The following is a 12,751-nucleotide window of genomic DNA, read 5'->3' as shown; positions in this document are numbered from 1 at the left end:
ATTTTGGAAGTATGAGCATTTTAATCGCATTTGTGCACCCAACCAAAGACAAGTGTAAGTTGTTAAGCCGTTCCAAATCCGATTTTACCTTCACTAATAAGGGAGCAACATTGTTGTGCACTACTGTTTCTAGATCCGCAGATATTTCCACCCCCAAGTAAACTGCAGATTTTACCATCCTAGTATATCCACCATATTGTACATATTGATTGCAGACTATTTGGGTCTTAGCTTTATTCAAGCTATATCCAGAGACTCGCCCAAACCGTTCTGCCTCAATCTCTATTTCCACAATCGCCTCCTCCGGATAAGGGGTTAAAATAGCCACATCGTCCGCGTATGCCAATGTTTTGGCTTCACATCCATTCAAACTCATCCTAGGAATCCTGAAATTCAATTCTAAACGCCGCAAAAAGGGATCCAAATATAGAGCAAATAGGAGGGGTGATGACGGACAGCCTTGTCTTGTTCCTCTTTCAATACTAATCCCTGCAGAGTGCCCCCTACAGACCCTAATTCTGGCTGTAGGATTTTTATAAAGCGTCTGAATTGATTTGATATATTTATTGCCAATGCCATTCCACCTCATTACCTCCCAAAGGTACTCCCAGGAGACTCTATCAAAAGCTTTTTCAGCGTCTAAAAAAATCGCTGCCATAGAGTCTCCTGGGATGCCTGCTGCATCAAAAAAAGTTATTACCTGCCTTGTGTGTTGAGTAGTACCCTTGCCTGGTATAAACCCATGCTGGGAATTAACAACTAATTTTTCAATAACTCCTGCCAGCCTTTTCGCTAAGATTTTGGAATAAATGTTCACGTCCGCATTCAAAAGCGTTATCGGTCTGTATGATCCTGGTTGACTAGCAATTTTACCTTTTTTCAGAATCACCACTACATCCGCCCCCCCCCCCCATGAGTCAGGAACTTCCTCCCCTAGTTGCGCCCTACTTAAAACTTCAAACATATCCATCCCCACCTCATCAATAAATACTTTGTAGAACTCTACAGGCAGTTGGTCAGGGCCTGCGGCTTTACCAGAAGGAAGACTTTTAAGTGCCTCAATAAACTCCTCTCTATTAAATGGCTCCTCCAGGTCTTCCTTATTTTCTGGGGAGATACCTGGGGAGATACCTACTGTACCCACCCCCCTCAGGTAACTTTCTACTTCATGAAGATCTCCCTCCGTATCTTCTTTATATAGGGATGCATAGAACTGTCTAAAGGTTTCACGGACCCCTTCAGCCCCTGTTATTCTATTTCCATGCTGATCTGTCGTCTCCAAAATATCTGCTGCAGCCACTCGCTGTCTAGTACGGGCCGCCAACAAATGCCCAACTTTTTCGCTAAATTCATAAATCCCCTCTTTTTTCGCTAGAAATTTCCCCACCACCTTCCTTGCTAAGTATTCAGTAGCATCTGTCTTCAGTGACACGATTTTCAATAGACATGGCTCGAGGGACTGCCGTTGTTGAATCACTTCTCCCAGTTCCCTCTCTGCCTCCAACAGTTTCCTGTTCAAATCCATCATAATACTATTTTCCTTTGCCCTTGTGGCTAATACATAACTCAACGTCTCCCCTCTTATCCCAGCCTTAAAAGCGTCCCAAACAATCCCCAGACTAGCTGTGCCCCTATTAATATCCCAGTAATTTCTAATCCAGGGTCTCATACGCTCTTTATATCCCTCCTCCTGTAATAGAGCCCTTTCAAATGTCCACTCTCTAATTTCTCTCCTATCTTGACCCATTTTGATAGTTAATACCAACGGGCTATGATCTGAGATTAGGCGGGGATGTTTTTCTATCGCAATCTTATTTATAAAGGACCCAGAAATTAAGAAATAGTCCAGCCTAACCATCACTCTGTGTGGGGCAGAATAGAATGTACTGCCATCAACGGCTGGATATAGTTCTAGCCATGGATCGAATAAGGAGTTATTTTTAACCAGATCGCATAATACCCTATAAGTTCTTTTTTTCCTCCCTGAGTATGGGATCCCTGACTGGAGCGAGGGATTCCTAAAGTCATGTATGTTCAGGTCCCCGCACAGTACTATCGGCTCAGGCCAATTCACCAACTCTGTATCCAGATACTGAAATATCTCGGGGTCGTCTTGTGTTGACCCGTACACTGTTACCAGGGTGAATTTTCCCCCCCTGAATGTCAAATCCAACATGACCCATCGCCCCCACTCATCCTCGTGTTTTTTATTTACTACGACGTCCCTATTTTTCCCTAGGATCGCCACCCCTCTGTTCCTTGCCCCTTGTTTTGAGTTAGCTAAAACAGCGAAACCTAGTTGCCCTAGGAGGTATCCTTGTGCGGCCTCCACGTGAGTCTCTTGTAGACACACTAGGTCCAGGTGCAGCGCACCCAACAGTGCTGCCACTTTATTCCTCTTGTTGGACTCGTTTAAACCGCACACATTAATGCTCGCAATTCTACAGCTCATTACCCCTTTTCTTATTTCCTAACCACCTTCCTAGTCCCCTTTTAGATCCTCTTGCGCCTAGACTTACGTCTATAATTGTACTCTTATCGTGTATTACGAATAACAATTGTTTGTACACACACTTCTTGGGCATATCGTATGTCTCCTGCATCAATGTTATCTTGCTCTGTCTATTTTTGTGCTGAATCGCCCTGTTATACTCACTACTTTTCTCCATTTCTCCTCCCCCCACCCCCCGTGTTCCCTATCCCCCCCTGCCCACCCATTCCCCCAGCTTTCCCCTCCCCCTCCCCCCTCTAAGGGCAAATAGGTCACCAGACCTATGTGTGGCTGCTTCAGTGTGTGTAAGTCGCAACCTCCCGCCTTGCTCCTTCCCTAACCCGTTTTTTTACTTCCCCTGCTACATTCCATGTGCTCCCTACCCACCAACCCAAAAGAAAACAACCAGATCCTATCCTGTATAAATATCCTGCCTGATTCTTTTCTTGATACAGTTTATACATTAGTCCATGTTCATATCCGGCCTTCGAATACTTATCATTTCAGAGTTACATATTTATCCTCCCTTCTGTGCTTTCAAGTAGTCCAGAAATTCCTGGGCTTTTATTTCTGACCAAAACATCATTGTCTTCCCTCTTACAATTACTTTCAGCCTAGCTGGAAAAAGCAAATAAGCCTCAGCTCCTAAAGTCTGAAATGGCTTAATAAGTTGCCTCAATCTCCAACGTCTTTCCACTGTAACGTGACAGAAGTCTGGTCTGGCAAAAAAGGAAATCTCTTCAAAGGTCCGCATTTTATCTGGTCTTGCTTTCTCTATAATTTCTTCTCTCAGGAGATAATTTCCGACATAAATCAGGATTGCCCTGGGGAGGGGGGCTCTCTCTCCCTGCCCCCCGGCCTTCATGCGACCCTTCTTTAATGTAAATGGGAACCTGTGTGCTCGTTGGATCTCCTTCTCCCACTGCCAATCTGATTCTGGGAAGGCCCCTTGCAGTAGCTTTATCACAAATTGCGTGATATTTTGCCCTTCGGCCCCCTCCTCCACTCCCAAAAGGCGAATATTGTTCCTCCTTTGACGGTTCTCTACCTCCTCCAGCTTCCAGAGCATGTCCTCAGCCCTCTTCTCCTGACTGCTCTTAAATTCATGCCAGGCTCCCATCTCATCCTCCAGCCTTCCAGTCCTTTCCTCCACTTCAGTCACTCTGGTAATCATTCCATCATACATCTTATTCACCTTTTTCAGAGTATTGTGAATTTTTTTTGTGGCAAGTTTTGCCCTCCGACTTTCTGCCCTAGCCTCCCCCTGCATTTGTTTCAGTGTATTGGAAATCATCTCCAGCGGGCCCTGTAGCTGTAGGGCAGTATTCTCATCATAAGTCACGGAGGTAGCGGAATAGTCCCATACCAGCCTCTCCCCCGCCCTAGATATTGAGCCAGGAGACTTTGTCCTTACTTTTAACCGCCTCTTTTTTTGTGTGCTCTCTTTCCCCAGGTTGTTAGAAGTAGAGGTTGACCACCCCTCATCCTCCTCTTCAGCCTCAGTCTCGCTTGCGGTCTCGTTTTCGGAAGAAGATGACTCCATGTCTTCATTTGAATTCTCCTCAACAGAATAGAAACATTCTCCCTCCATAGAGCCTCCTTCTGCCCCTTCCACCCTACCTGCATTTGTTGCAGTGGCTGTGCTTGTCCGTGGTTTTTCCTTATGTGGGGTACTCCCAGACTTCAGCTCGGCCTCCACTTGCATTAGGGCCTCTAGCATGTCCGCTGTGCCGGTGTCTGCACAGGGCAGTTCATTCTCCCTGTTTGAGTGGTCGCATATCCCTGCCTCCCTTGGTTCAGCCGTTCCATCTCCCAAGCGGTCTGGGAGTGCAGGCTCAGGAGGACCTCCATTGACCAAGCCCGGCTCTTTCTGCTTGCTACCAGCAAGCCCGGAAGCGCCAGACTCCTTGGCTGCCTGTTGCTCGGCAACCACCAAAGCCGTAGTGAGTGGCGTGGTGAGAGCGGTGAGAGCGGTAATGTGAGCGTTCTGCGCGGCGTCCTCAAGGCTGCCCGCTTCTGTTTCCAGCGCCGCTGGCAGCTGTTCCTGCTCCAAAGCCTCGACCCTCGGTGAGAGCACCTCTCGCAAGGTAGGCTGGCGAAGCACTGTGCCTTTAGGTGCCACTGGGATCTGATCTGCGGTTAGCTTTGGGTTTCCGCACGCAGCCATTGATGAGGGCATTAGCAGTGCTTCAGAGCCTCCAGACGCTGCTTTCTGATCTAGTTTGCCCGCTTTCCCTCTCGTGTCCGATTTCCCTATTTTCTCCAGTTTCTCTACCTTTTTCGCCTTTGGTAGGTTCGGCGCTGCTGATTTCCGGGTGGTGCCTGCCTTAGCACTCAATGGGGGATCTCGTTTATTAACAGTATTTGGGCATTTTCCTGCAGTTTGGTCCGGGGTTGCCTTCCCCGTCTCCTTCACTCTCTCAGGCCGTGTCGGGCGCGGTGGCATGTTTTTGCTTAACCGCCGCTGCTGCTGCTGTTTTTTGGGGAATCCTTTCACAGACAGATGATAGAGCCTCAAGACGACCCTAGTGCAGTGCTGAAGAACCTTGTAGCCAGCTGCCTTTAATGCCGCTTTAATGTTTCCAGAGTACGGCAGACTCTTCTGCAGCAGGTATCTCTCATCGCCGTCCGCCATCCAGCAGCACCGTTTGTAAATAAGTCGCAGGGGGCTACACCTAGTATAGCTATCTTTCAAGCTGCCATGAAGGAGAACTCGGCGAGAGGTCTGAGAGCGACTACTCAGCACACCCTGTCGGCAGCCATCTTGCCCCGAGAAACCCCTGTTTGTGGTGATTTCAATGCTATTTCTATAGTTCTTACTACCTGGATGGAGTCTGTTGTAGTGAACTCAATGACTGAAGGAAATAAAGGCAGATGGTTGTAAATCCCTTTCTGTTGTCTGGATCAGCAGGAGGTTAGTGGCCAGTATTCATGGTGGATGTTGTCATTTACCAATGATGTCTCAGGAATCAAGATACTATTTCATTTGAGTTCAATAACTGAATGAGTCCCATGACTATGCAAGGGTAAGACAGGTATATTTTAACCAGACTAGGTGCCAGATTTAGAAGGTGTTATGGAATGAAACACCTAAATGCACTTGGGTTCTAAAGTAAAGGGTGGTAAGCAGATCTTTTTGGTTCCTCCAGTGAGGAACAACGTGATCCATTTGAGGATGTCTCACTGGATTCAATGTGGCAGAGTCTTTTGATGAGGGTGTGGTGAGATACAGATCAGAGTCACTGTCCCCTGGTGGTCAAGGAGGGACCTGATGATATCTGTAGTGGGGATCATGGTGGTCTTGGAGCTGTGATTTGCATGGAACCCGAATTAGGAGGTGTCCAGTAGAATTTTGTTCTCCAGGTGTTCGGTGCGTTAGCATTTCATGGTCTTCTCAAGAACTATGACAGAGTGTTTCTTGAGGAGGGGGTCTGACCACTTTGTGTTTCCATTGAGTGGGAAAGGTGACTGTGGTGATGGATGCGTTGAGAATGGAGGTGAGTACACAGGTGATTTCCTTACTCCTGAGGTTAAAGAGGATGTGGGCAGGGGTTCATGTGTGCTCCAGAGTGGATGAGTTCATGATCGCTGTGGTGCTCTGTGTGGTGAGCAGTTTCCATGTGGGGAGCAGATGGTAGTGGGTGGCATTAGTTGGCGTAAAGAGGCTGTAGAGGTCAGTAGGTTGGGGTTCCAAGTTGCTGTAGATGGTGAATATCTTGTGGAAGCAGCCAGCCAGGGTGTTGTAGAGTTCCTGGAGGGGAACATAGTGTTCTCAGTGGCTGACATGCAGAAAAAATGTGCGATGATTTAGAAGAGATCCTTGCTGTGGCTGTAGCTGACTTCGGTGGGGTCCATCAAGGAGCATCTTTTTGTGTCTGCTATGCATTGATGGTATTTGTTGAATGTTGCTCAGTCTGTGGGATCTTTGATGATGCACCATCATCTTTCTAGGCATTTTTAGCTGCTTTTCAGGATCGGGAGTGATGAGGTGTAGCAGCCCTATTTTTGCTGCCTGCCTCTGGAGACCTGGATTCTAGCTTCTGCTTCCCCACTTCATTAAGCTGTTTGAACCTGGTCAAACTTCATCAGTTGCCACCTCTTCCACAGAAGGGGTTTATGCCAAGACCAATATTAACACAGTATAACACTAGACTGACACATTTCTTTATACTACTTGCTCTTGATAATGGCTGTGTTACATTTGACAGAGTCTCAGTAGGACACAAACCAGCATTCCCTCTTGCTTGGATGTGGGCCAACAATGGGATTGATCACATCGGTGCAGTACGGGTATCCAATATCACATGCTGAGTTCCTCTTTGCACTGGACCTTACCTGTAACCAGGAACATCACCGGTTCCCCGCGTAGCGAAGTCAGTGCAACCACCACGTGTCAGGTTTGTAATATAATCTGAAACCTTCCTCCCTTCTGTTGCAGTGGTGACTGCTGCTACCATATCTGACCATTGACCCCCAGAAGCATTGGCAAAGGGAACACAGGCATGTACAAAGAAACTCAGGCTGTTTGTGCTGAATCTTTGTCCAACCTGTGTATTTCTGTGCTTGCTATATCTACCTGTATGTGGTGGTGTCAATGTTATTTCTATAGCTCTAACTGCCTGGAAGGAGCCTTTTGGTGAACTCAACGGCTGAAGGAAATAAAGGCAGATAGTTGTAAATCTTTTTTCTGTGGTCTAGTTCAGCAGGAGGTTAGTGGCCAGTATTCATGGTGGATGTTCTCATTTGCCATTGATGTCCCAAGGATCAATTCAATAACTAAATGAGTCCCTTGACTCTGTAAGGGTAAGACACATATATTTTAACCAGAATAGGTGAAGGATGTAGAAGAAGGTGAGAAGCTGTTATGGGATGAAACACCTGAATGCACTTAGAGACTCATGCCACCCCACAAAGGTTATGACTCTGTGTGCACAAAGTGTCACCAGCGGCGTACAGTGACTATATGCAGGCAAAGAGTCCGATGAATGGTGCTGGAAAGTTGCCCATTATACAAACCATTTGATCTTCTAACTTAAAGATTTAATCTTTTATTTAACTTCAAATTTAGGTACGAGTATAAATGTATAAACTTGCATAGCACTTTCACCCTGTGGTGGGGTGAACCTATCACCTATTTGATATAATACTTGCAACAATCGCTGACTGAGGTCAGGATCTCAATCTGTGCAGCTAGTCATGAAAGGGCTCTTACACGTCACCAGTTCCTGCTGATCCGCGTCTGTCTAAACCGAGCCACTTCTGTGTCACATCGTCTCAGCACATTGGACAGGGTTGGTTTATTCACACTTGTGACTTTGAGAATGTATTCTGTGTGCCTGAAGATATGTGCTTATATTTGCATTATTAGACAGTTCAATGCATGCTTAGAAACTGATTCGATTAGAGAGTTGCTTAAAACTCAACTGGGGGCTGTTTACATATGGAAAATAGTGACCCGGAGGCCTGGGAGGGGCAGAAGCCAGGCCTTATATAGTGGGTGTCTGGTAGACAAGTGCAAGGAGAGACTGAAGAGGGGACATCTATCTGCTGGTGAGTACTGTGCATGGATGGTAGCACTCCTATTTGTGAACTAACATAGTCTCAGAGAGGGAGTAGGTAGAATAGGTGCTATTCCTATCGTCATTGTGGCGGTGATGACCTGTCACTCTGCCTATACTGGGGCATAAACAAATCAGACACATCACATAAATGTATTTCACACACATACTCATAAGCCTAACTCGCATGCATGCTGACATACATAACACTCAAGCAGATACACATGCAAATACAGATCTGTAAAACCCACACAGACATGTCACATCTAAACTGAATTACGCATATACAAGAGTGCGCTCACACACGTGCACACACACATGTATACACACCCACACATACACACAAACACAGATTTTGGGAGAATGATTAAACCCTCGTTTTTACTCCTGTCAGGTAGGCACAAAATGATACCTATCATGTGGCAATGCATTTACTAATGAGTGAGTGTCTGCACAGTTGTGTATATTCTACAGAAGTAATCCCTGAGCAATGATGAAAATGGCCAACCCCATACATTGCTTGTCTTAAGATCTTGTGAACACCACAAGCTGGTGGCTTTGTGGACATTCACAAATTACACCCATTCTCATCCTGGAAGTGGTCAGAGAATTGATCCAGCAAAGGGTTGGAGTAAATTCGTATCCAGGGTGGGAAAGACAATGGGATGCAACCAAACCCATGCAAGGGGCGTAGGGAAAGGGATCTATCCAAGGGGAAAATGTTAACAAGCATTGGCAAAGCCAATAGATCTGGATTTAAAGTGCTAGCAGCTGCAAACAACATTTGTCATGCCAGTGTTTGCATGTGTTGGTGCATTAATGCCAGGTAGACATTAGGCCGCGGATACTACGACATTTACTTTGTTGTGATTAGTGCATGTTGTGATACACTTTCTCAAACTAAAAACCACTTGATGATACAAAGTAATACACTGAAAAACACAACACACCTTGATTGTTAAGCACTAACTGGCATCCTCACACGTGACACAGCGTTACACTAAAATACACTGTAACACCAATACATATGCTAATAATAATAATGATGCTGCTGATGGATAAAAAGGTGGGGCAACAGAAGAAGTGAGAGAGGGGCCAGAGATCTCCACATCTCACGCTTGGTGCAGATAGAGAGAAGGACAGAATAATGCCTATGGGGGACAGGTGACTGGAGGGTGGGAGCTTTAATTGTGTGTGTGTGCATACAAGTGAATATGATACAATAATTCGTTTATTGTATAGTGAATAAAAACCGTAACAAATTACAAGTGAATATGGAAGTCGGTGCATGCCCAGTTTTCTGACACTGAAGGGTCACATCAGGTAGGCGCATGCGCAGTTTTGTGACATTGAAGGGTCAAACTAGTGTCAATGGATGTGTGTATGTGCGTGTGTTTGTGATTGACTGCAGGTAATTGTACAGATTGTGACTGAGTGTGAAAAAGTGTGGGTGCGACAAGTGTGAGAGTTTTCAAGTGTTAGTGTGTAATGCAATGCTGAGAGTGCATATGTGGGAATTGGGTGATTGTTTGATTTGTGGATTATCTTTATGAATAGTGAGGCGTGTATAAGTAACTGAATATGGCAGTGAGTGTGTAAGTAAATGTATAGATGAGCGAGTGACTGTGAATGCATTCGTGAAGGTGTAAGCAAACCCTTCTGCGGGTGAGTAAGTGAGTGACAGTGTTCATTTCAATGATATCTTATGTCTTTTCTGGTTTTATCTGTAAAATCGAATAAAAAATGTGATTGATTGATGGATTGAGTCAGTGAGTGAGATATTTAGTGTCAGTTCATGGTATCCAAGTGTGCGCCTGTGAAAGTGACTCAGGGGCATATTACCAAGCAATAGCGATAATTATCGCTATTGCTTGGTTAGAGACAAAAATTTACCGCTGAGCTGCGGCGATTTTTATTGCAGATAAACCTTGGTATTACCAAGGTTTATCGCAAATGCGATAAAAAACGGCCGCAATGCATGAATATCGCTGAAAAGTCAGCGATATTCATGCATTATCGAGCAAATGCTCTTAGCCATGTTATCCACCTCCCATTGGATAACATGGCTAAGAACTGCTCAGGGCAGGTGTAAGCTTTTGGAGATATTCGCGCTTAGCGCGAATATCTCCAAAAGTTGGTAATAGGAGATAGCGATGTTAGCGACTGTTTCCAGTCGCTAACATCTTGGCACGCCCACTTTGCATGTCATTAGTGATAAATATCACTGACATGCAAAGTGGGGCCCAAGATGGTCGCTATCTCCTACTAGCTGTCGCTAACTGGTGTTAGCGACAGCTAGGTAATAGGGAGATAGTTTTATCTCAGCTTTTTTGGCTTTTAAAGCCAAAAAAGCGGAGATAAACTCCCTTGATAATATGCCCCTCAGTTAGTCAAGTTTTACGCACAATGGAAGCACTCGATCCCCTGTTTACCTAATCGGGAAAACACCTTGCTGTCGCCATCAAAATGATGCCCCGGTGTGAAGTGTATTAAGTGAGGCGCTGAAGTTCAGGAGTACGAATTCTAGCAAGATGCTTAGAGGCAGTGACATAGCAAGGATCCCATGGGCCCCAGTGTAATGAAGAATCTCGGTGCCCCATTCCCTGAGTGTTGTATTACAGTCATTAATTGGGGTGAGTTAGGGCCTGGTGCCACTGCACCTGCTGCACCTCTGCTTGTACACCCCTGCCTAGAGGTGGGTGGGTGGTGAAGATGCACAAATCAGTGCAGCACTTCCCATGTTTCAGCAGGATTCACACAGACTAAAGGCGTGCTGACTTTTTGCATTATTTTGTGTTATAGGTCAGACAGACAAGCAGGAAAAGCAGATTTCCACTTCAGACAGAGAAAGAGCGCTACACTGAAGGTAAATATATTTTACACCAGTTCCCATTTAGAGATGTAATGCCTGGTTTGTAGTGCTATTCCATTAAATACAAACATTGAAAAATGTATTGTTTTTCATATTTCCTTTGCAAGACCAGTGGCAGAATTGTTTTTGCTAGAAGACAGAAGCAACAACAAGTATTAAAATACCACTTTTCATACATTTAGCAAGGAACCCTTATTACCTCCTCTTTCCCGTCCCATTGCTTATCTACAAGAGTAACATGCCACCTTTACTGCGCCTTGTTCACCCAATTATTAGGCTTTTTACACTTCCCATAACTCCAAGGGAAGTCCTCCTATAATGCCCTCTCTGCTGCATTTCCAGTGTCTTTTTGTGCCATTCCATTCACTTTCACTGGGGATGCTGGAGCCCCTTTTACAGTAGACAGAGTGAGGGACAACTCGTTCTCTTAAGGTATGGAACTTTATTCATCTGATCAGCTGGAGCAGGCTGTTAGTGTCTCTTCACTCTGACCTTGAACATGTGGCCTTGAAAGGTGTTCGGTTCCATTTTATTTCTATCCGATGTAATTGTAATTGTACTTATAAAGCGCTTACTACCCCTGGAGAAGCGTTGAAGCGCTTATCAACGAGTCACACTCTACTCTGGAACCCAAAATGATTAGTGTGCTGCAGGAGCCCTTTTCTCTGCCCTCCATAAGTGGTGCACTGGCTCACTTGCGCTGTATGTGAATACGTGTGTGGTAAAATGTAAATTGATAAAATGTAAATTGATACTTGTATAGCGCACTACTCACCCGCAAGGGTCTCAAGGCGCTTGTACGAATACCGCTGTGGAACCCATCCTGGCTTTCCCTGTGAGGTGTCCACTCCTGGGCACCCCCAAGGTGGAGGCCAGGTATCCTGAGCGTTGTGGGGGCCGTTGTGGAGATTAAGCAAGCTATTGCCCAGAGTTGCAGAGTGGGACCCATGAGTGGAATAGGCACCGAGGCGAGAATTATCAGGTCCGTGGAATTTTGAGCCCTAGACCCGCCCGAGGCGGGGAATTGAACCCTGGTCCCGGGCTAGACCTCTGCATCAGGGTCTGCCGCTCTAACCATTGAGCCACACTTCTCCACACCGGCCTTTGTTCTATAGCCTCAGTGAGTGCACCTATCTGCTCTTGCATTAGCCACAGGTGGTAGCCCCCTCTTGTTCTATTAGCCGCAGGCAGCAAGGGCTCAAGCTGGGGCATAGACCCGCTCTCTTTGCCCTCATGCAGGTCTCACCTACTTCCAGTCTCGACCTTGAGGTATACAGTCTGGGAGGGGCTTTTCATTTATAGAAGCAGGATGTCTGGGTCACACTTTACATTTTATGTTTTGTTGTATAAAATTAATTAGATCTCATGTTGACTTCCTTGGAGCTCCCCATAAAGTAAAAAAAGACGGGTAATCTTGAAAGGGGTACATGGCCCTTCTGGGCATGTTAATGCTCACCTATGGTTTTGGGCCTCGGCACTATAGAAAGAGGATTGGATTTCGGCTGGTTTTTCCCCTGCTTTAGTACATTGGCCGGCAGTGTATCTTCATGGAGTTGTACATAGAAAATGTAGGTCCCCTTTGTTCTGTGAGAAGAAGCTACAATCATGGTCAGGTCACAGGCAGCTATACCCACCAGCGGACAAGTCCTCTCCTGCGCCTGCCTCTCCTCCTTTTTGATTGTGTTTTTTTTGTCTCGGTTTTCTTGCCATACTCTCGCTTCTTGGGTGTCTTCTTAGTATGATGACAAAGAGACTGGTTTAGAACTAAGGGAAAATATATGCAGAAGGAGCATTTCAAACCAATCATTCCTTATCTTTCCTTAAAATTTC

At 45.7% G+C, this 12,751-nt stretch overlaps 1 pseudogene across 2 annotated transcripts in view; it reads left to right on the top strand.

Annotated features, from left to right (window-relative positions):
- LOC144768054 (epidermal differentiation-specific protein pseudogene) overlaps window positions 1-12,751 on the top strand; it is a 103,524-nt pseudogene that overhangs the window by 73,959 nt on the left and 16,814 nt on the right. Inside the window, exon 2 of one of the 2 annotated variants that reach the window (XR_013598445.1) lies at window positions 10,852-10,915. The exons of the other annotated variant lie outside the window; for it this stretch is intronic. The product of XR_013598445.1 is annotated as an epidermal differentiation-specific protein pseudogene, transcript variant X1 (transcript). The remainder of the gene's footprint in view (window positions 1-10,851; window positions 10,916-12,751) is intronic. 2 annotated transcript variants of the gene reach the window in all.

Source organism: Lissotriton helveticus, chromosome 7 (assembly GCF_964261635.1).
Source record: "Lissotriton helveticus chromosome 7, aLisHel1.1, whole genome shotgun sequence".
NCBI classification, from domain to species: domain Eukaryota; kingdom Metazoa; phylum Chordata; class Amphibia; order Caudata; family Salamandridae; genus Lissotriton; species Lissotriton helveticus.
Note: the sequence above shows the minus strand (reverse complement) of the source record. Positions and strands in the feature narration are given on the sequence as shown.